Here is a 24,941-nt window from a genome sequence, read left to right on the forward strand (position 1 = left end):
ACTACTGATATATTACAGTATATATTATTACATTAAATGCCCAGCCCTAAAATAAAGTCTCACGAAAGTTCAGATGAGACAGAAACAAAGACCTTGCAGTCCAGGGTTTCCTGTAAATTTGCCTTGTTCTTTCTCCACTAACTAATTCTGTCAGTTTCACTACTTTTCAGGAAGTAACAGAAAAGGTAACTTAGTATATTCTCCAATGACACTGTTTTCTGGCTTATTTCTTTGATTCACGTATTTCTAGGTAAGGTGAAAATACGTAACTTGTGTTTTATCCGAGTCATTATAGGCACCTATAATGAGAACAAATTGTATAAAGAACACCAAACTTGTTGCCAGGATACCTGCTTTCAGAATCTTGCTCAGATATAATTTGGGTCACCTTGGCTAGCTGTTTAAGCTCTCAACTTTTACAATTCACATTTGTAAGTTTTGGGGCCTTTTCTGCAAGTTGTTAAAAAGATCAAGGAAAATGGTATCTAAAAGAACCTGCCCTTTAGTAGGTATCTCACTGTTTGGGAATGCTAACATTTAATTCCACTAAACCACTAAACTCACTACTTTCCACTAAATTAATACATTTAGTGGAGTATGCCACTACATTAATTTTACAAATACAGAAACAATCAGCACATATTTCTACAGCTGAGTAAAGAATATTTACTTAGAGCCTAATTAAAGAACATGTGTCAGATAAATACAATTTATTTTCTTAATAAGATGGGGGGCCAGGCGCGGTGGCTCACGCCTGTAATCCCAGCACTTAGGGAGGCCGAGGTGGGCGGATCACCTGAGGTCGAGAGTTCGAGATCAGCCTGACCAACATGGAGAAACCCCGCCTCTACTAAAATACAAAATTACTCGGGCTTGGGGGCGCATGCCTGTAATCCCAGCTACTCGGGAGGCTGAGATGGGAGAATCGCTTGAACCCGGGAGGCAGAGGTTGCAGTGAGCCGAGATCGCGCCATTGCACTCCAGCCTGTACAACAGGAGTGAAACGCCGTCTTAAAAATAACTAACTAACTAACTAACTAAATAAATAAGCCAGGCATGGTGGCACATGCCTGTAATCCCAGCTACTCAGGAGGCTGAGCTGGGAGAATTGCTTGGGCCTGGGAGGTGGGGGTTGCAATGAGTTGAGATCGTGACACTGCACTCCAGCCTGGTTGACCAAGTGAGACCCTGTCTCAAAAAAATAAAAAAGAGGATAGGACAAATGTTAGGTCCAAAAGAATAAATTAATGGATTTTTATAGAAATAGACTACTCTTTTGAGCTGTGCTGGCCAACATGTACTGGCCACATGTCACTACAGCCTTCATACATGGCTAGTTTAAAATGATATGTGCTGTAAGTCTAAAATATACATCAGATTTTGAAGATTTAGTACAAAAAATACAATGTAAAATATTATTAGTTTTAGGATGGATTACATGTAAAATGATAGTATCTTACATTGGGTGAAACAATATTATTAAAATTAACTTCACTTGTTTATTTTTATATTTTTAAGGCAGATGTTGGAAAATTTTAAATTATATGTGGCTCATATTGGACAGCAGTGCTACAGTGTCTGTATTTTCAAACCAAAGCTAAACTATAAACTGACAAGTGAGTTTTTCTCATTAGTAAACTTTATATAACAATCTTAAGGAAAAAATATTTTATTACAAATCTTTTGTGTTTAATGAATAAATTTACATTAGGGGAAAAAGTACAAAATGCGTCGTCTTCTCAATCATGAAAGCATCTCCTCTACCACAAACACAAACGTGGCACACATGGCAGGCTCAAACATTTCTGGGGAAAAGAGGAGCATGTTATGTTTACAATATTTCCTGAAGGACTCTTTAATAACCCATTTTTAAAAAATGGGCAAAAGATACAAGCAGGCCTTTCATGGAAATGCAGGAAACATTTATTCAATTTGTATTTTAAAATGCAAGTGAAAAGTAGAATAAGATTCTACATTTCACCTGTTTGGCAAAAATAAAATCTGAAGACTCAAAAGTGTGGGAAAACAGGTGTGGCTGGAGGAATAATTGGTGTGATTTCTTTGGAGAGCGTACATATTTGATTATGTACTGAGATTTAAAACATCAATATTCTTTGATCTAACACTTCCTACTTCTAAGAATTTCTCACACATGTGCCCAAAGATAGAGGCACACTTCAGCTTACAGTGCTTCTCTTACTTGGGTTTTTTAGACATTCTGTTTATTATAGGCTGAAGGTTTTGGCAACTCTGCAGGTCTTTCCGTGCCTCTTTTCCAACAGCACATTTTGGTAATTCTAGCAATATTTCAAACTTTTTCATTGTCATTGTATCTGTTATGGTGATCTGTAATCCTTGATGTTACTACTGTAATTGTTTTGGAGTGCCACGAACCACGCTTATACAAGGCAGAGAACTTAATCAATCAATGTTGTATGTGTTCTGACTGCTCCAACTGGCCACTCCCATCTCTCTTCCTCTCGTCACGCCTCCCGATCCCTAGACACAATATTGAAGGGAAACCAATTAATAACCCAACAATTGCTTCTAAGTGTTCAAGTGAAAGGAAGAGTTGCACGTCTCTCATATTAAACCAAAAGCTAGAAATGATTAAGAAGGCATGTGAAGAAGAGTTGTTAAAAGCTGAGACACACCAAAAGCTAGGCCTCTTGCACCAAATAGCCAAGCTGTGGATGCAAAGAAAAAAGGCTGAAGGAAAAGTGCCACTCCAGTGAACACACAAATGGTAAGAAAGCGAAACAGCCTTATTGCTGATATGGAGAAAGTTTGAGTGGTCTGGCTAGAAGATTAAACCAGTCTCAAAATTCCCTTAAACCAAAGCCTAATCTAGAGCAAGGCCCTAACTCTCTTTAATTCCATGAAGGCTGAGAGAGGTGAGGAAGCTGCAGGAAAAAATGTCTCAAGCTAGCAGAGGTTGGTTCTTGAAGTTTAAGACCTCTCTAACATAAAAGTGCAAGGTGAAGCAGCAAGTGCTGATGTAGAAGCTGCAGTGAGTTATGAAGATTTAGCTAAGGTCACTGATGAAAGTAGCTGCACTAAACAGATTTTCAGTGTAAACGAGACAGCCTTATAGTGCAAGAAGATGCCATCTAAGGACTTTGATAGCTAGATGGCTTCTTTTTTTTTTTTCTTGAGACAGAGTCTCGCTCTGTGGCCCAGGCTAGAGTGCAGTGGCACGATCTCGGCTCACTGTAACCTCCGCCTCCCAGGTTCACACCATTCTCCCGCCTCAGCCTCCCGAGTAGCTGGGACTACAGGTGCCCGCCACCACGCCAGGCTAATTTTTTGTATTTTTAGTAGAGACGGGGTTTCACAGTGTTAGCCAGGATGGTCTCGATCTCCTGACCTCGTGATCCACCCACCTCAGCCTCCCAAAGTGCTGGGATTACAGGCGTGAGCTACTGCGCCCAGCCAATAGCTAGATCGCTTCTAAGAGAAGCCTTCAAAGCTTCAAAAGGCGGCTGACTCTCATTAGGGGCTAGTGCAGCCAGTGACTTTATGTTAACGCCAATGCTCATTTACCATTCTGAAAATCCTAGGGGTCTGAAGAATTACACTAAATATACTCTGCCTGTGCTGTACAAATGAAAAAAAGCCTGGATGACAGCACATCTGTTTAAAACGATTTACTGAATATTTTAAGCTCACCGTTAAGATCTACTGTCCAGAAAAAAAAAAAAAAAGATTCCTTTCAAAACATTACTGCTGATTGGCAAAGCATCTGGTCACCCAAGAGCTCTGATGGAGATGTATAAGGAGATGAATGTTGTTTTCATGCCTGCTAACAGCCATTCTGCAGCCCATGGATCAAGAAGTAATTTCAACTTTCAAGTCATAATATTTAAGAAATTATTTTTAAGGCTATAGCTGCGATAGATAGTTATTCCTCTGATGGATTTGGGCAAAGTCCATTGAAAACCTCCTGTAAAGGATTCACCATTCCAGATGCCATGACTTTGAGGGGTTCAAGACTTCAGTGGAGAAAGCAACTGCAAATGTGGTAGAAACAGCGAGAGAACTAGAATTAGAAGTGGAGCCTAAAGATGGGACTGAATTGCTGCAATCTCATGATAAAACGTGAACAGATGAGGAGCTGCTTCTTATGGATGAGCAGAGAAAGTGGTTTCCTAAGATAGAATCTACTCAGGAAGTAGATGCTGAATGAAGATGTTGTGAACATTGTTGAAATGACAACAAAGGATTTAGAATATTACATAAACTTAGCTGATAAAGCAATGGCAGTGTTTGAGAGGATTGATTCCAATTCTGAAAGTAGTTCTATTGTGGGAAAATGCAATCAAACAACATCACGTGCTACAGAGAAATCTTCTGTGGAAGAGTCAATCAATGCAGTAAACTTCATTGTTGTCTGATTTTGCAAAATTGCCAGTCACCCCAACATGTAGCAACCTCCGCTCTGATCAGTCAGCAGCCATCAACATCAAAGCGAGACCTTCCAGCAGCAAAAAGATTAAGAATTGCTGAAGGCTCAATGATCATGAGCATTTTTTAACCAATATTTTATTATTTTTTGAGATGGAGTCTCACTCAGTTGCCCAGGCTGGAGTGCAGTGGCACAGTCTCGATCTTGGCTTACTGCAACCTCCGCCTCCCGGATTCAAGTGACTCTCCCACCTCAGCCTCCCAAGTAGCTGGGATTACAGGTGTGCTCCACCACACCCAGCTAATTTTTGTATTTTTAGTAGAGGTGGGGTTTCACCATGTTGGCCAGGCTGGTCTCGAACTCCTGACCTCAGGTGATCCACCCACCTTGGCCTCCCAACGTGCTGGATTACAGGCCTGAGCCACTGCGCCCAGCCTTAACCATTATTTTAAATTAAAGTATATACATTGTTTTTCTAAACATGTTACAGCTTTTATATGCACTGGGAAATGTAAAACTCATGTGACCTGCTTTATTGGGATGTTAGGCTTTCTTGTGGTGGTATCACAAACCTGCAGTGTCTCTGCAGTGTGCCTGATGTGCACTGTAGCATTTTTGTAGAGTCAGAAGATTAAACATTTGCATTGGTTCAGTCCGGCACTGGGTAAACAAAGGGCGGCAGAACACAAAGCACTATCACTGACCTCCATAAACGACCTGATGAATGACCAAGTCTCCACCCCCACAGTAAACTATTAATTGATGCCACGAGCAGAGTGCCTTCTAGTGTTCCCTGAACACCGATCCCCACCAGTGATGATGTGTGCTTAGTAAGACTCAGTTTCACTTGCTCTGAAACCCGTTTATGCCAGTTTCACTAGTTAATATAACCACATTTAGAAATAATTCAAAATAATGAAAAGGGTGAAAAGAAATGTATCTATGGATATTAAATTTACCACACTGAATTTCAAGAAAAACAAGTTGCCTTAAAAAAATTATGGCTGGACATGGTGACTCATGCCTATAATCCTAGCACTTTGGGAGGCCAAGGCAGAAGGATCACTTGAGGCCAAAAGTTTGAGACCAGACTGGGCAACAAAGTGAGACCTCATTTTTTAAAAAAATAAAAAATAAAAACAATTAGCCTGTGCCTATAATCCTAGTTACTCAGGAGACTGAGGCAGAAGGATCATTTGAACACAATTTGAAGCTGCAGTGAGTTACAATCGTGCCACAGCACTCCAGCCTGGGAAAAAGAGCAAGACCTGTTTGTTTAAAAGAAAAAGTCAATTGGGGGAAAACCTTTAAAATCTCAGAGAATCTACACTGATTATGAGTTTCTTAAATTTTTGTTCCACTTAAAAGAAATGAATGCTGAAAATCCTAGATGACGTATTATCAATTTCATTTACATAAGAAGAGAGTATGTGGCCAGGCATGGTGGCTCATGCCTGTAATCCCAGCACTTTGGGAGGTTGAGGTGGGTAGATCGCTTGAGCCCAGGAGTTCAAGACGAACATAGGCAACATAGTCTGAAAGGAAAATAAATCTTGGGGCCCCCAAATCACTAAGTTAAAAGGGAAAGTCTAGCTGGGAACTGCTTAGGGTCAACGTGCCTCCCATTCTCTTCAAAGTCTCCCCTCTGCTCACTGAGATAAATGCGTATCTGACTGCCTCCTTTGGAGAGGCTTATCAGAAACTCAAAAGAATGCAACCATTTGTCTCTTACCTGCCTGTGACCTGGAAGTCCCCTCCCCACTTGGAGTCTTCCTGCCTTTGCTTGGAGTTGTCCCGCCTCTCCAGACTGAACCAATGATCATGCTGCATATGCCAACTGATGTCTCGCGTCTCCCTACAATGTATAAAGCCAAACTGTGCTCTGACTTCCTTGGGCACATGTGGTCAAGACCTCCTGAGGCTGGGTCACGGGTGCGCATCCTCAACCTTGGCAAAGTAAGCTTTCTAAATTAACTGAGACTTGTCAGATTTCCTGGGTTCACAATGGCGAAACCCTGTCTCTACCAAAAAATGAAAAATAAAAATAAAAATAAAAATTAGCCAGGCATGGTAGTATGCACCTGTAGTGCCAGTTACTCAGTGTGGAAGCTGAGGTGGGAGGATCACCTGAGCCCCAGAGGTTGAGGTTGCAGTGAGCCATGATGGCACCACTGCACTCCAGCCTGGACAACACAGCAAGACCCTGTTTCCAAAAAAAAAAAAATATGTAGAATCCAACCAGTCCCATTTCAAATAGGAGGTCTTCACCCTGTATCAAATGACTGGTGATTAAATAAACCTCTGTGCCTCAAAACAGGTCAGTTAAGAGGGCTTTAACCATACACCCAGTGTCAGTGAACAAGAAGAGGCAGTTTTTTGTTGTTGCTGTAGTTGTTTTGAGACAGAGTCTCACTCTATTGCCCAGGCTGGAGTGCAGTGGCATGATCTCGGCTCACTGAAACCTCTGCCTCCTAGGTTCAAGCGATTCTCTTGCCTCAGCCTCCCGAGTAGCTGGGACTACAGGCGTGCACCACCACACCCGGCTAATTTTTGTATTTTTAGTAGAGACAGGGTTTCACATTGTTGGCCAGGCTGGTCTCAAACTCCTGACACCGTGATCCGCCTGCCTGTCTCCCAAAGTGCTGGAATTACAGGCATAAGCCACCGCACCCGGCCTATTTCTTTCTTTCTTTCTTTTTTTTTTTTTTCTGAGACAGGGTCTTACTCTGTTGCCCACGCTGGAGTGCAGCGGCACAATCTCGGCTCACTGCAACCTCTGCCTCCCAGGTTCAAGTGATTCTCCCACCTCAGCCTCCCAAGTAGCTGGGCTACAGGTGTGCGCCACTATGCCTGGCTAATTTTGTATTTTTTTTTTTTGTAGAGACAGGATTTTACATTGGCCAGGTTGGTGTTGAACTCCTGGCCTCAGTGATCTGCCTGCCTTGGCCTCCCAAAGTGCTGGGATTACAGATGTGAGCCACTGCGCCTGGCCTGCAGCTACATTGATATGTAACCAGTCGTGTTAAAGAGATATACATGTTTGTACGTGCATAAGACCTCTCTAGAAGGAAACTCAAGTCACTAAGAATAGCAAAAGGACAGGAAGTCCAGAGCCCAGTCCTCAACAAGCATCAACATGAACAGCTGGGTAAAAGATGGACCTGAAAAGACAATTCTGCTGTGAAGTTGTAGAATGTGAAGACGGGAGGGAAGAACACGAAAAATGGCACATATTCATACACCACATACCCACAAAGTGTGTTTTAATAGGAAACTACGGATGGACATATGCTAAGTGTTTGTCAGAGTTATCAGCAAAAGGGGAAAGCTCTGTATTATATGAGGCTCTTTACTTTTCAACAAAAATACCTCCACCTGGAGAGGGAAAAAAGGACACTTAAGTATCACCAGGTACTACAAATCAGTGAAAAACAGTCACAAAATTTATTTTCTCTGCTGTGTTATTCTCATTACAATTGCCACGTTATCTGCAAGAAGTCTGAATTAAAATTTTTTTGTTAATTTCCTTTTGAGGAAGTGGTGATGACTTTACATGAACCAATTCAAGCCCTTGGAAACTGAGAAAAAAATACATAAGAGCTGTCTTTACCATGTGGAGAGCATTTAAAGGGGGACTGATTCTGTCCAGTTGCCGGCACAACCAAGAACAACTAAGAACAATTCTGAAGACACATTTCATCTCAACATGAAGAAAAGGATCACTAAGAGTGAGCATGCTTTCCTGAATTAGCACCTAGGAAAAAAAATGGGCAGAGCTTATTCCCACTGTGAAGTGTACTCTCCACTGGGTGATCATTTAACTTACATGACTCCTTAGGGTCTCCTCCATCTTAAGTTTCTTTGACTCACTAAAGAAACAAACCACTGCTTCTAGGTGGAAACGCATCCGTATGACCCATGGGTTTACTGATGTCTATAACTGCCATGGTAACACTAGTCTGCCACCCTGAGCCGCTGAAAGGTGTTTCATGGCAGCTCCTGCACACACATACTCCTCACCAGGGCTTGGAGCCCACTTCAGGCCCCCACCCCAAATGTATCTAACAATGTCATATCGGCGGCCTAAGCATCAGAGAATTATTTAACTTTAAAACACAATAATTTGACAATATATTCCAAATGGGATATATCCTAATAATGTTAGTATCGTTACTGTAAGAATATATTGTATGAAAAATATGTGCCATGAAAATGGCACTTATTCATACACTACATACCTCCAAAAGTGTGTTTTAACAGGAAACTCTGGACAGACACATGCTAAATGTTTCTGAGAGTTATCTGCAGGAGGGGGAAGCTCTGTTTTATATGAGGCTCTTTACTTTTCAAAGATACCTCCATCTAGAAAGGGAATAAAAGATGCTTAAGCATCATCAGCTACTACAGATCAGTGAAAAGCAGAGTCACAAAATTTAGAATAGGTAAGCAAGTTAATATCATTAAGAACCAAGATTTTAGCATAAGAAAATGATACACATTGAACTGACTGATGTCTAAACACCATCTCATGGCAAGAGACTGGGGTTCCTTAGAAACATGACTGACTCTAGGTCTAAGCAGACACGGACGAGGTACAACACCCTCCTGCGACAGGCAGGCAGGGAGCAGTCACAAACCAAGGGGTCACCCAAAGATGACACAAGCCAACTTGGGTAGAACAACAGAAGCACCAAAATATGGCTTCCACGGGTTGAAGCACAATCACATCCACAGGTTTATAATACTAGGGGGAAACGCTACAAAAATGAACTTCAACTTTGGAAGCTGTTAGTTCCATTGCATCCTAAACACTGATAAAGGAAAGAAATCATTCATTTCTTCTTTCTCCCCAGCAGGAACCACATTTCAGAACCTCCAAAATTGATACAGGAAATCTTCTTTAAATAAGAATAGAATTAGAAAAATCTTCACTTTGTAATTGTCAGCTGTAGGCTGAACAATGGCCTCCAAAGATATTCAAGTACTAATTTCTGGATTTGGATATGTTACAGATGAATTAAGAATCTTGAGACGGGAGATCATTTTGGATTATATGGGTGGGACCTAACCACAATCACAAGTGTCCTTTAGATCATGTGCTCTAATGATGGAGGAAGGGGCCATAGCCAAAAAATGGCTGCCACGAGCTGGAAAAGGCCAGGAAGCAGATACTCTCCAGAGCTGCCTGATGGCACCCAGATACTCAAGACTCTAGACCAGTGAGACTGATTTCAGCCACAGTGTTGTAATTTGGTACAGCAGCAACAGGAAACTAATACACCAACTAAATAACAGGTACAAGCAAAAAGCAAATGGCCGTTAAGCCCAGTAGAGAACTGGTTGATAAAGAACTCTGTAATTCAACCTACTGACACTGCACCCGACATCATGTAACCTGGCTGCTCAATGTGCAACACAGAGCACAGTCTGTGGAATATCCTTGAAACCACCCCCCGAAACAACAAACAGCCTGAAACCAATTAAGCATCCTGACCTAGCTACAGGAAGCATGAGGATTAGAAAAACACATTAGATAGTGCCACAACACAGTCAACCAAATCCCAAACCTGGGACATTCCACAGCACGAACAACCCTATTGCCTTCATAAATAAATGGCATTAAAAACAAAAACTAAAAAAGGGAAAAGAAGCTGCAAGTTATAGATTTTCAAAGAGCTAAGATGCTTAAACCAAATGCAATGTGGAGACTTTCGTTGGATTTCAATTCAAGAAAACAAAGTGTAAAAGGGCTTTTTATGACATTTGGAGAAAACCAAACACAGAATAAATATTAGGTAATATTAATGGAGCATGGTTGGTGTTGTTAGCTATGATAAAGGTATTGTGGTTATGTTTTTTAAAGCCCACATTTCCTAAAAAATACATGCTAAAGTATTTAGAGGTGACTAAAAGTCCGAGATTTGCTTTAAAATACTCAAATGAAAAATACAAAATATTGGGAGTGGGAAGGGCTATAGTAAAATACTGACAACTGTGAAAGCTGGGTAACAGGCATATGATTCTCTTCTATTATTTTTTATTTTGTGGTATATTTCTAAGTTTTCCCAACAAGGTTTAAAAAAGGAAAAGAAACCTGGGCAATATAGTGAGACTGCCTGTACAAAAATAAAAGTAGAAAACAAAAAATTAGCCAGGTGTGGTGGTGTACACCTGTGGCTCCAGCTACTAGGGAGGCTGAGGCAGGAAGATCACTTGAGTGCAGGGAGGTTGGGGCTGCAGTGAGCTGTGCCACTGCACTCGGCCTGGGCAACAAAGCGAGACCCTGTTTCAGAAAAGAAAAGAAAAGAAAAGAAAAAGAGCAAGGAGTACCACTTATCAACGTCCACAGAGCACTGCTAAAGCTACACTCAGAGGGTGAACCAAACTTGTAAACTTTATTAATGAAGATGAACGAACTAAGCATTCAAGTCAAGATGTAAAGTGAAAACCAAAGTAGAAGGAATAAAAGAATTGATGAAATGTAAGACCAGGTGCAATGTCTCAAACCTGTAATCTCAGCACTTTGGGATCACTTAAGCCCAGGAGTTTGAGACCAGTTTGGACAACAAAGCAAGACCCCATCTCCACAAAAAAATAAAAAATAAAATAAAATAAGAAAAGCCATGCATGATGGCACACACCTGTAGTCCCAGCTACTGAGAGGCTGAGGCAGGAGGACCCCTTGAGCCCAGGAGTTTAAGGTTACAGTGAGTGAGTTATAATCACGCTACTGTACTCCCAGCCTGGGTGGCACGTGCCTGTAGTCCCAGCTACTTGGAAGGCTGGGGCAGGAAGATCACCTGAGCCCAGGAGGTTGAGCCTGCAGTGAGCCGTGATTGCACCACTGAACTCCAGCCTGGGTGACAGAGCGAGACTCTGCCTCAAAAAAAATTAAAACAAAACAGGCCAAGTGCAGTGACTCACACCTGTAATCCCAGCACTTTGGGAGGCTGAGGCAGGCAGATCGCTTGAGTCCAGGAGTTTAAGACCAGCCTGGGCAGCATAGCAAAACCTCATCTCTACCAAAAATACAGAAAATTAGCCTGGCATGGTGGCACGTGCCTGTAGTCCCCAGCTACTTGGGAGGCTGCGGCAGGAAGATCGCCTGAGCCCAGGAGGTTGAGCCTGCAGTGAGCCGTGATTGCACCACTGCAATCCAGCCTGAGTGACAGTGTGAGACTCTGCCTCAAAAAAAACAAAAACAGAAACACAGCTATTTGGTCAATCAAAACCAAAATCAGTTTCTTTGAAAAAAGCAATTGAAGAGCAATTAACCCTCTCTAGTCTAACAAAAGAAAAGAACACACACCCGAGATTACAATGATACAATATTATATTTGCCTGGTTTTGAAATAAGAAGTGTTATAAATGGCAGTAATTGTATCTTCTGGTAACTCCCAAGGAAATAAGAGCTTCTTTGTCTCACCGGTGCCACGAATTATTTTTGTATCTCATTGGCATTAATTGGGTTCTGATCTCATTAGGGACCAATAACTATAATCAGGGGGCCAAGGGCACATGTTATGTCTAGTAGCCATAGCCAACCAGGTCCACCCATGCAGCTGAGCCATTCTATCTAAAACACATGCTTATACGTGGTAGAAAGAGTTGTTCCCCAAAGGAAAACCAGCATTGTTTTGTCTTCCCAAAACAATGAGTAGAAGTCGTCGTTATAGACTATTTTACAAACATGTAAATTTCTATATTATTTTATTATTTATTTATTTGAGACAGAGTCTCGCTCTGCTGCCCAGGCTGCAGTACAGTGGTGCAAGATAGCTCACTGTAGCCTTGAACTCCTGGGCTCAAGCGATCCTTTCCACCTCAGACTCCTAAGGCGCTGCTACTACAGGTGCGTACCACCATGCCCAGCTAATTTTTTCTCCAAGAGACAGGTCCTGCTATATTGCCCAAGCTAGAAAACATGTAAAATTTTAAACAAAACACCAGCCTAATGAATTGATCACTAAATTTAGAGAACAAGACATCATGACTAAGAATGGTCTGTTCTAGGGATACAGTTTTAAAATTAGAAAATATATACTTATGGCTAAAAGGAGGACAAATAGGCCAGACACAGTGGCTCACACCTGTAATCCCAGCACTTTGGGAGGCCGAGACAGGTGGATCACCTGAGGTCAGGAGTTCAAGACCAGCCTGGCCAACATGGTGAAACCCCATCTCTACTAAAAACACTAAAAATTAGCCAGGCATGGTGGTGGCTGCCTGTGATCCCAGCTACTTGGGAGGCTGAGGCAGGAGAATCGCTTGAACCCGGGAGGCAGAGGCTGCAGTGAGCCAAGATTGCACCACTGCACTCCAGCCTGGGTGACAGAGCGAAACTCTGTCTCAAAGAAAAAAAGGACAAATAAACATATACGTGGCTGACCGATGACCATTTCAAAAATGCCCAAAAAACTGATGAAATTCAGCATGTATTATTTATTTTCTATGGAGTTTAACATCAACAAATGGCTATATGAACAATATTTTCCCAAAGTAACACATATTTACTAAAAAGCTAATATTATAGTATTAAAATAAGTAACAGAATGGCCAAGATGTTACTATTGTCAAAGACTGTCCAACAGGCCATCTAAAGAGACAGAATTAAGCAAGGAGACAAATACCACTGTCTGCAGATGACCTGTTTAGAAAATCTCTCTGTTATAACGAAGCTCTAGTAATAGTGAAGGCAAGCTTGGCAAGTTGGCAAAACAAAAATTGTACACGCACACATATACACGAGAAGCCTGAATCATGGAGATGATGCCAAGACTTAGCCAGGAGATCCATCACAAAAGATGTCTGTTCTATTCCAAGTTCATCTACACCCCAATCAAACTCCAAATAACATCTGTGATAGGCTGAAAAATGGCCACCCAAAGATAGGGAGTCCCGATCCCTGAAATTTGTTTTACTTTACTTGGAAAAGGGGTCTTTTCAGATGAGATTAAGGGAAAGATACCAAGATGAGGAGATGATCCTGGATTATCTGGGTGGGTTCTAAATGCCACCCATGACAGACGAGAAAGCCACGTGAAGAGGGAGGCAGGGGTGGGAACCATGCAGCTACAAGCCCAGGACTGTGGGGCAGGAGCTGGAAGACAGAAGAAGCAAAGAACGATCTCTCTCCTATCCCCCAGGGGGAGTGTGGCCCTGCCAGATTTCAGATTTCCAGTCTCCAAAACTGTGAGAGAATATATTCCGGTTGTAAGCCACCAAATGTGTGGTAATTTGTTACGGCAGCCCTGGGAAAGTAACACAACATCCCAGTAGGATTTTTTTTTTTAACTCTAACAAGGATTCTCCTAAAAATTCACCTAAAAATAAAACCAGGCTAGGATATTTTGCAAAAAAAAAAAGGTGGGATTCAACTAAAATTAGCAAAGCATACTACAAAGCAATGGTAATTAGCACTTGGTGTTACTGGCTAAGAAAGAGGCACTTGATGCATGAAACAGACTCACGTGTACCTGTGAATTTATTATTTGATACAAGTGCCATTTCAAATCAGCAAGGAATTGAGCCAATTTGTTATCCATTTTGAAAACATATAAAGTTTGATCCCTACCTCACAACATACTCTAAAATAAATTTCAGCTGGATTGGAGATCTGGATGTAAACAATCAAACCTTGAAGAGCTGAAGATTAAGGAGGAAAACCTGTGATTTGGGGGTGCAAAAAGCCTCCAACAACATATACTGTAAAAACCACTGAGGAAGATATTGATTTATTTAACCCTATTAGAGCATAAGAATTTTATAGAACACTAACGTAGAAGTCAAGATACAAATGGAGTTTTTCAGTGTCTGGAAAACATCTGAATAGGTTAGGACATATGAACACACAAATCATAGAAAATTAATATAAAATTGCCCACAAACACACGAACAGATGTTCATCTTCATGCAGCCTTTATGAGATCAGCAAAGATGAACAAAAGTGATCATTCAGTGTTTATCATGGTAAGGGGGAAAAAAGACGACTCAACTATTGAGGAAGTATAAAATTAGAAGGCAATTTAGAAACACATAACGAAAAATAGAAACATACAATCTAATTCAGCAATCACACTTCAAAAATGCTACTCTCCAGAAGTGCCTGCAAAAGAATACAGAAACATAGGTGTGACAGGCGAGGCTCACAACAGCACGCTACAGGCAAAGAACTGGGAAGAACACGAGTGTGCATCAGCAAGAAGGCAGTAATACTAAGTGGGACGTGGACACCACACAGTAAGGCGCTGTCACCAACAATAATCCAACAGCTCACGTATCAGTCTGGAAAAAGCACAGACTACTGTACATTAAATGAAAATGATCAAGCTGCAAAAAGAGAGCGTATAGAACTTGGACTTTTTTTTTGTTTTGTTTTTAAACTGGGGATATGGGCTTCCACGTAAGAGAATATCTACATAGCTAGGGTATCAGAGCCCAAGTGGAGTGAGGAAGATGTTCATGGTGGGTGGAGGTGCAGGATGACAGCAGCTGAGTGAGATGGCAGCGGGCATTCGAGCAGGAAGGTCAACAAGAGGAGCCTTGTTCCATATAGGGTGAATAATCAAGGAAGTAAACATATTAGAGACACTGGGATCTAAGATTGTCACTGTTGAGAAACAGAGTTATCCACTTGGAAAGCAAGAAACTAGAATAAACCCTGTGGTATTACATTGGAAATGGGGGTACTGGAATAAACTCATGCTTTTCAATACATGGAGATATTTAAAAATGAGACAGCGTGTTAAAAATACACACGCATGTATCTATATATATGTTCTGTATATGTATGTATACACATACTCTGTCGACTGAGAGGGCCTGGGTATAGTAACACTCCAACAACCTAGCTGGTGCCTAGACCCTGTTTCTCTGAGGACCAACTGCCATAAAAGGGAAGCAGGCCTTCTTGAAGAAAAGGCAGAATCCAGGTCTGGAGCAGGGAAGGTACATGAAGAGCCCAGAATATCCTGTGGTACAAGAAAGAAAGAAAAGAGAAGAGAAAGAGAATAATGAGGACATATCAGAAGGACACAGACAGTAATCCCAGCACTTTGGGAGGCCAAGGCAGGTGGATCACCTGAGGTCAGGAGTTCAAGACCAGCCAACATGGTGAAACCTTATCTCTACTAAAAACACAAAAATTAGCCAGGCATGGTGGCACACATCTGTAGTCCCAGCTACCGGGGAGGCTGAGGTGGGAGAATCACTTGAACCCAGGAGGCAGAGGTTGCAGTGAGCCGAGAGCTCGCTACTGCACTCCAGCCTGGACAGAGTGAGACCCTGTCTCCAAAAAAAAAAAAAAAAAGGCCAGGCATGGTGGCTCATGCCTGTGATCCTAGCACTTTGGGAGGCAGAAGCAGGAGGTTGCCTGAGCTCAGGAGTTTGAAACCAGCCTGGGCCACGTGGTGAAACCCTGTCTCTACTAAAAATACAGAAAATTAGCTGGGCGTGGTGGTGCGCACCTGTAATCTCAGCTACTCAGGAGGCTGAGGCACGAGAATTGCTTGAACCCAGGAGGTGGAGTTTGCAGTCAGCCGAGATGGCACCACTGCACTCCTGCCTGGGCGACAGAGTGAGACTCAAAAAAATAAAAAAATAATAAAAATAAATAAATAAATAAATAAATAAAGGACACGGGAGCTTGAGGGGCTCTCATGGGTCAAACCTGAGATGATGAATATCAAATAAAATCATAGTAGAAGGATAATAATCAACCAAATTAACTAGGGAAACCATGAGCCAATATTGATATAAATAAGCAAATTGAACTCTGATTAAAGTTAACATAGTTGAGATAAGTGAAAGTTTGATTTTATTTCAAAAGTATCTCCCTACTATATATCTAACAATTACGAAGATTTCACAGTGGAGAAGCTGGAAGGCAGCACCTGAATCAAGCAAGTAAAGTGCACATCACCACTAAGGTGACTAACTGAATTCTGCACCACCTGATAGGATGCAGAGAAGAATCCAGCCTCCTCCTTGTACTGTTCCAGCCAGAGGCGCAAAACCTAGATCTAATCAAAAGGAAACACCAAACAAACCCACAATAAGGGACCCCACAAAATAACTGCTGGTAATCATTAAAAGTGTCAAGCTCAGACAGAGGAACCATTACAGTTTGAAAGAGACTAAAGAGATCTGACATGAACTGTGGTTCTGAACGAGATCCTTTCAGTGGAATGCGAATGCGCTGCCTGATCAGAAGGTGGCAACGCATTCATGTTGATTTCCTGACTCTGATGGCTGTATTGCGGTTAAGGAGGAAGGTGTCTTGTCTATAAGTAAACATACCAAAATATCCCAGGGTGAGGTCTCGTCGTCCCAACTTACTCTCAGGTGGTTCGGATAAAGAGCTGTATGGTACCTGTACCTCCTCTGTAAATTCAAGATCGTTTTTTAAAAAAATTAATGGAGGATATGTACTACTACTGTGATTAGAAAAACTAAACACCCTAAGGCCGGGCGCAGTGGCTCACGCCTGTAATCCCAGCACTTTGGGAGGCCGAGGCAGGTGGATCACAAGGTCAGGAGTTCAAGACCAGCCTGACTAATATGGTGAAACCGTCTCTACTAAAAATACAAAAATCAGCCAGGCATGGTGGTGTGCATCTGTAGTACCAGCCACTCAGGAGGCTGAGGCAGGAGAATCACTGCTTGAACCCAGGAGGCGGAGGTTGCAGTGAGCCAAGATGGCGCCACTGAACTCCAGCCTGGCTCTGTCTCAAAAAAAAAAAAAAAGAAAGAAAGAAAAACTAAACACCCTAATTTGGAAATAAACATCAACATAGGAGAGGGATGGCAGATAACACTGACCATTCCAGTTCAAAGTCAAAACCCAAATTTTGGGCCAGGCGCGGTGGCTCACACCTGTAATCCCAGCACTCTGGGAGGCCTAGGCGGGTGGATCACGAGGTCAGGAGATCGAGACCATCCTGGCTAACACAGTGAAACCCTATCTCTACTAAAAACACAAAAAATTAGCCGCACATGATGGTGGGCACCTGTAGTCCCAGGTACTGGGGAGGCTGAGGCAGGAGAACGGCGTGAACCCAGGAGGCAGAGCTTGCAGTGAGCCGAGATCCCGCCACTGCACTCCAGCCTGGGGGACAGAGCGAGACTCCGTCTCAAACAAACAAACAAAAAACAAATTTTGACTATATCTGTTTAATCACGAGTTCAACTACAAAATGAATGCACATTGCACCCAAACTTTATATAGCAAAGCATGAAGATATTGTCATGATACTAAAGTCTGCCACCCAATCATTTTCCCAAACTTCATAAAAGATTTTTTTGTTCTGGTTCATGTTCTTTCATGAGAAAGTAGATTTTTAAACCACCGGAAAGTTCAAGAAAGCCACAGCACGACCTAGATATGCACAGCAGCACATCCCAAACAACTTCGAGGTCCCCATGGGGAACTCCCCCCACCCCGCCCAGTTCTTCATAGTAGAAGGCTGGCGCCCCCCGGTGCTCCATCTGGGCCAGCCACTAGCACTGCTGAGCCCCAATCACACACCGCTCTAAAAGACGAACAAGAGGCAAAACTCAGACACTAGGCAAATAAGAGTAACCCACGACATGTAACAGTAACACTGCCCAGCGAGAGTTAGGAATATTTAAGCAGGGTGAAAGCAAGTGACTGCATCAATCAGCAAGGGCTTAAGGAAAATACACACACATGCACACACACACATTCCCACCACTTCAAGACTGGGGGCAGGTAGAGAAGACAAGCATAAGTACATACTGGAATTAAAATACTCTAAGAAGAAGAATCCTAATGCATGCCAAATAAGTTCTAAATATGCTAAACCAGCCTTCAATAAAGCCACACGACCAACTGATAACAACAATCTAAATACTATACAAGGTAACTGGGGCAAGACTTGATGAACAAAAGACCTTCACATCACCACTTCAGTCCTTCACAGGCCAGGTCCTCCTCTCTGAGACAGCAGGGCTGAACCTGGGGACACCCCGGAGCCCTGTACACAGGCAGCCAGCAATCTGCTGAGCTCATTGTGCAGACGACAAAGGGAACACAGAACTTGGGTCTCAGGGGCTGGCCAGGCAGCTCCAAGCATGAGCAATTAGATCAAAATAGAAGCCTTGTTTCAAAAGAAAAAAATTGTATTCTTCAAAGTGAATTGATTTCATGTACACATACTGATTATTATTATTATTATTTTTTTTTTTTTTGAGACGAGTCTCACTTTATCGCCCAGGCTGGAGTGCAGTGGTGCCATCTCTGCTCACTGCAAGCTCCACCTCCTGGGTTCATGCCATTCTCCTGCCTCAGCCTCCCCAGCAGCTGGGACTACAGGCGCCTGCCACCAGGCCCGGCTAATTTTTTTTTTTTTTGGTATTTTTAGTAGAGACGGGGTTTCATCGTGTTAGCCAGGATGGTCTCGATCTCCTGACCTCGTGATCCACCCGCCTAGGCCTCCCAAAGTGCTGGGATTACAGGCGTGAGCCACTGCGCCCAGCCGCACACATACTGATTTAAACCAATGCTACAAGACCACCTAATCTTCTACTTATCAGCAAATGTTTAAAAAGTAAATATAATTACATCAGTAATATCATTTGAAACAGTCAAATGAGCTAGGTATTAATAACATTAGAAAGCATATCACATAAGAAGAGTGAAAATTAAGAGTAATATACACATTGCTACAAAATAAAACACATTCGGATGATGCAGTGTATTTCATTTTGTTCACACTAGCCAGCAAACACTGGGGTGAATAGTACACACTTGTAATCATCTAATAATATACACTCAGGAGTCAGCAACCTCCAACATAAAGAAGACAAAGCAAAGGAAAAGTGAATTTTAAGGTTCTACTCACACACACTTCAGTCTTCTATTTAAGCTACAAAACACCAAGTAACGCGGTTCTCAACTGTCGAATGGTTACAGCAGACAGGCAGAAAAGATCCCAAAGGGCCATCCTTTCCTTTTGTTTTGTTTTTTTTAATTTTTAAAGAAAAAGAGTTAAACAAGGCAAAAAGTTTCCTATTCTAATAAATAAATCAGAAACCACACATCTTATAATATTGAAAAGGAAGCCCTAGGGGTAGAATTGTTTCTGAGCAAGTCACTTGCTTCAAAACCTCAACTTCAAAAATGGTAAAAGAGGCCGAGAGCCAGGCACAGTGGCTCACACCTGTAATCCCAACACTTCGGGAGGCCGAGGTGGGAGGACTGCTTGAGGTCGGAAGTTCAAGATCAGCTTGGCAATATAGCAAAACAGATTGAGACCCCCCCCCCAACTCCCATCTCTACAAAAATAAATAAATAAATAAATAAATTTAATTAGCCAGGTACAGTGCCTGCAGTATGCTTCCCAGCTACTCAGGAGGCGGAGGCAAAAGGATCATTTGAGCCCAGGAGTTCGAGACTGCAGTGAGCTATGATAGTGTCACTGTACTCCAGCCAGAGTGACTGAGCAAGACCCTGTGTCAAACAAACAAACTAGAGGCCAGGTGAGGTGGTTCACACCTGTAATCCCAGCACTTTGTACTTTGGGAGGCTGAAGCAGGACTTGAGTCCAGGAGTACAAGACCAGCCTGGGCAACATAGCAAAACTCCATTTTGACAAAAAATAAAAATAAAAAAAATTAGCCAGGCACCCTATAGTCCTAGCTACTCGGCAGAAGCAGGAGGATTACTTGAGCTCAGGAGTTAGAAGCTGCAATGAGTTGTGATCACAGCACTGCACTCCAGCCTGGGCGACAGACTGAGACTGTTTCAAAACAAATTGGTAAAAGTGTCAAATAAATGACCCCCTTTCAAAAACGATTTCTCCCAATTTTACACTTGTACTGTTGCTTTCTCTTTGCCTCCTTACCTCTATCTGTTCCAATGGATCTGGTCCTTTTGGGATAAGAGCCCTTTTCTCCAGTTTCCCCATTTCCCCTAAGGCTGTCTGTTGTGGCAACCCCTTTAGAAGTGCAGCTCTCTCCAGAGTCTCCACATGTAAAGCTCCTAATAGGCCAGGAGCGGTTGCTATGCAGGTAGCTGCTGTCTTCGCACCCACGAGAAAATTGCTTTCTCTCCCCGAGGAACCACACACACTCAGAGGTTTGAAGGATGACCAAGGACCAGGTGAGCTCAGCCACTGTGTCCTTCTCTGCCTGGCCCGAGGTAAGAGAGTCTTTGCTCACAGTGCCCTACCAATGCCCAACGACTTAACTCTAGCTGCCTGGGCCTAGTGTTGGGCAGGACTAACACACAGCACAACTACTAAATTCACACCGCAAAAGTTCCCTAGAAGGGCATTTAGAACAGCTTCTGCAGCTGAGATAATAATACACACTGACTGCACCTGGTTGAAGTTATTTCCCCACTCCAGAAAGAAACAAGTAGCATTTGGTCCAGCCAGCCAAACCAGCTGTGATAAGAAAGTCAGCCTGCACTGTGTTTAGAGGCCGACAGCAGGGCCAGGAAGAGCTGCGTCCTGCTGGTGCAGGGTGCCACTCCAGGAGCCCCAGATGGTGCAGGGTCCTCTCTCACAGGACAGAGCAAGGCCAAGAACGTCACTGCCCCAACTCATTTATGCAATCCCCAGCCCACCCACACCATACAACAGGACACTGGAAGACTGGACAAAGGAATCATGCCAAGAAAGGTGACACATTACAGAAAACAAGCAACAGGAGAGAGGCAGCACTTAACCTGCTACACAAGACAGCTGTATACAAGAACACGTGGCTGCCTCAAGGACAGCAGGGCCCTCAATACTGAGCTTGGTCACAGAAGGCACCTGCTTAGCATACCTGGATCGCAAGTTTGTTAATCCAAGCACATGCAAGTCACTGGAGAAAGCTGCTCCACAAAGCCATTCGTCGAGACCACACATTCCACAGTCATCCAAGAATACAAAAGTAACACCTTGAGACCTGGCCTTCAGACTGGATTATTTCTACATGAAGCATATCCCTCAGAGCCTAAAAAGCTGATCTAGATTCTGGCAGCCCATTATAATTCACCAAAAAGTCAAGAAAGGACAAGTTCAGAATATTACTTCTTTTTTTGGAGACAGTCTCACTCTGTCACCCAAAATGGAGTGCAGTGGTGTGACTACAGCTCACTGCAGCCTCAATCTCCTGGGCTCAAACGTGCCTCCCACCTCAGCCTCCTGAGTAGCTGGGACCACAAAGGCACACCACCAGGTCCAGCTAATTTTTTTCTATATTTTGTAGAGATGGGGGTCTCACTTTGTTGCCCAGACTGGTCTCAAACTCCTAGGCTCCAGTGATCCTCCTGCCTCAGCTTCCCAGAATGCTGGGATTACAAAGTGCATGTGTATGTATTACAGGCATAAGCCACCATGCCTGGCCAGATCACTACCTTTTTAGCAATCAACACTATCCTATCTGTTCGTCCCTCAAAATATGTATACGGCACCTGCCATGATCAAGTTACTCTGCTAAGCCATAGGGATCCAAACCAAGTAAAAGCATCACCAATACAATAATAGCACATCAATGGCTTCACGCGTAACCCAGGCTTGGGGTGGAAGCAGTAAAATGAAGAGGGGAGTTAGTCCAAGAGGCTTGTGCATCCATCACATGAATTCAGGGAAGTGGCTATCAGCCTTAGAGCTGGATCCTTGACAGAATGATGGAAACACTAACCCAGCAAGAGTCTAGACTAGAAGCCAATCCCCCGAAGGCAGCCACAGATGGACTTGGTCCCAGTGCTAACAAGCAGCAGGTTACTGCAGAGATAGGCCGTGAGTGCATAAATGGCTTTAGGGCTGGGACTTTGATTTGTTCGGTTTTTCCAAAACGTATTTACTGAATATGTACTTGGTGAAAAATAAATGCTGATTGAATCAATGAAAGATATTCAAAATTCCAAGAAACACAGGACAACTTTACAGCGTGTATTTCAGCACCGAATACCTATCTTGCTGCAAAGGCCTGGTTGGTCCCACTCCTGAACTAGAAAGTGCTGTGTGGGCAGAATATCCCCTTTGACCCTGTGCTTTAGAGAAGCCCCACAGACACTCAAACGCTGGGTAAATCTGTCAAGATGGAATGTTTAAATGTGTGAACTTCTAAAAGTTAAGGGCCAAGATAACAAAAAGAAGAAATAATTACAGATCTTGATTTCTCTGGGCCTGTCTCCTCTCCTGTAAAAAGGAATTGATATTAATGCCTTTTGTGTTACCATGAACTTATACATAGAGAGCGCTTAACCCGAGCTGGCACACAGTAAACCGGTGTGGAGTTTTTTATTCCTATTATCATCTGTGAGGACACCAGCACTGTAAGGCAACACAGCCCTAACTAAACAACTCCTGCAAGTGGCTTCACTCTACCAGGCTCTACTTGTTAATTTTTGAGACGGAGTCTCGCTCTGTCTCTCCCAGGCTGGAGTGCAGTGGCGCGATCTTGGCTCACTGCAGCCTCCAACTCCTGGATTAAGGTTATCTTCCTGTCTCAGCCTGCCGAGTAGCTGCGACTATAGGCATGTGCCACTACACCCGGCTAATTCTGTATTTTTAGTAGAGATGGGGTTTCCACCATGTTGGCCAGGCTGGTCTCGAACTCCTGACCTCAGGTGATCCACCCGCCTTGGCCTCCCAAAGTGCTGGGATTACAGGCGTAAACCACTGGACCTGGCCAGGCTCTACTCTTTCCAACCAAAAAAACGGGGCCTGTGATGGCTATACCCTAGAGCCCTTTCAAGGACTGACCCTTTACAGCAGGGCTCCTCAACCTCAGCGCTGCTGACATTTTGAGTCAAATACTTCTGTTGCGGGGGCTGCCCTGTGTACCACAGGATGTAAGCATCTCTGGCCACAACCACTAGATGATTGTAGCTCACGACAACCACAAAGGTCTCTGGACACTGCCAGATGTGCCCTGCGTAACAAAAATCACCCTGGTGATAACCACTGCTAGAAATAAATAGCGTGATGACTGGTACATAGGAAGCAATGAATAAAAACTTGTTTTTTTTTTTTTTGAGATGGAGTCTCGCTCTATCGCCCAGGCTGGAGTGTAGCGGCGTGATCTCGGCTCACTGCAAAGTTCCGCCTCCCGGGTTCATGCCATTCTCCTGCCTCAGCTTCCCGAGTAGTTGGGACTACAGGCGCCCGCCACCATGCCTGGCTCATTTTTTGTATTTTTAGTAGAGACGGGGGTCTCACCGTGTTAGCCAGGATGGTCTCGATCTCCTGACCTCGTGATCCACCCACCTTGGCCTCCCAAAGTGCTGGGATTACAGGCGTGAGCCACCGCGCCCCGCCAAAAAGTTTTAATAGGTGAGGATTTTTATATCATTCATGGATTCTTAAACATGATCACAAAATCAGATGTTTTATGAGTGACTATCAGCTCCAAGTGTTATCCTTCCAAACTTGAAAACTGAATTTCTGATAAAATGAGTTACCCAGGTTCTGAGAGATCTGTTTTAAAAAAACAAAATGAAAAATGAAAAACCCACTCAGAGATTCAGCTTTTTTTTTTTTGAGATGGAGTCTTTTTCTTGTTGCCCTGGCTGGAGTGCAATGGCGTGATCTTGGCTCACTGCAACCTCTGCCTCCCAGGTTCAAGCAATTCTCCTGCCTCAGCCTCCCACAGCTAGGATTACAGGCATGAGCCACCACACCCGGCTAATTTTGTATTTTTAATAGAGACGGGGTTTATCCATGTTGGTCAGGCCGGTCTTGCACTCCTGACCTCAGGTGATCTGCCCGCCTCGGCCTCCCAAAGTGCTGGGATTACAGGCATGAGCCACTGCGCCTGGCCGCAGCTTTCTTATTTTTAAAAGGAAGGAGCTGAAGTCCTACAGGTCAAAAAGTACCCCAAGTCAGGCTGGGAGCAGTGGCTCATGCCTATAATCACAGCACTTGATTGGGAGGCCGAGGCTGGCAGATCATTTGAGGTCAGGAATTCGAGACCAGCCTGGCCAACACGGCAAAATCCCATCTCTACTAAAAATACAAAAATTAGCTGGGCATGATGGTGCATGCCTGTAGTCCCAGATACTCAGGAGGCTGAGGCAGGAGAATTGCTTGAACCCGGGAGGCGGAAGTTGCAGTGAGCTGAGATCATGCTGTGTCGTACTCCAGCCTGGGTGACAGGGAGAGACTTCGTCTCAATAAATTAAAAAAAAAAAAAAAAAGTATCCCAAGTCCCCAAGTCATAAGACTGTTAAGAACAGGTCCAGGGAGTAGCTCTGAACCTATTCAAAAAAAGAAAAGCCCAAACCAAAATTGAAGTGAGGTCTCCTGACTCCCAGTCCAGTCAAAGACACCATCCTTTCATTTTTTTTTTTTTTTTTTTTTTTTGCGGGGGTGGACAGGGGGGCAGTGTCATCCTAACCTGGATAAACATCTCAACTCTTTGTTGAGTCAGGGAGAAATAATATCTTGCCTTCTGTACCTAAGACAGCAAGTACTGCTGCAGATCTCACAGGGTCTACCTCAAGAACTTCTGAGACTACAACAGAGGGAAAAGGCAAGCCCTAGAGTAGATGTGAAAAACGCTTATTTGAAAGAATTCATCA

The 24,941-nt window shown here is 43.3% G+C and overlaps 1 protein-coding gene across 8 annotated transcripts in view; it reads right to left on the bottom strand.

Moving 5' to 3' along the window:
* Positions 1–24,941, bottom strand: part of HDLBP (high density lipoprotein binding protein) — an 86,495-nt gene that overhangs the window by 53,025 nt on the left and 8,529 nt on the right. For 4 of the 8 annotated variants that reach the window (XM_063712573.1, XM_063712570.1, XM_063712572.1 and 1 more), the window contains exon 2: positions 6,138–6,260. The gene's annotated coding sequence lies outside the window, so the exon portion shown is untranslated. 8 annotated transcript variants of the gene reach the window in all.

This window comes from Pongo abelii, chromosome 11 (assembly GCF_028885655.2).
Source record: "Pongo abelii isolate AG06213 chromosome 11, NHGRI_mPonAbe1-v2.0_pri, whole genome shotgun sequence".
NCBI classification, from domain to species: domain Eukaryota; kingdom Metazoa; phylum Chordata; class Mammalia; order Primates; family Hominidae; genus Pongo; species Pongo abelii.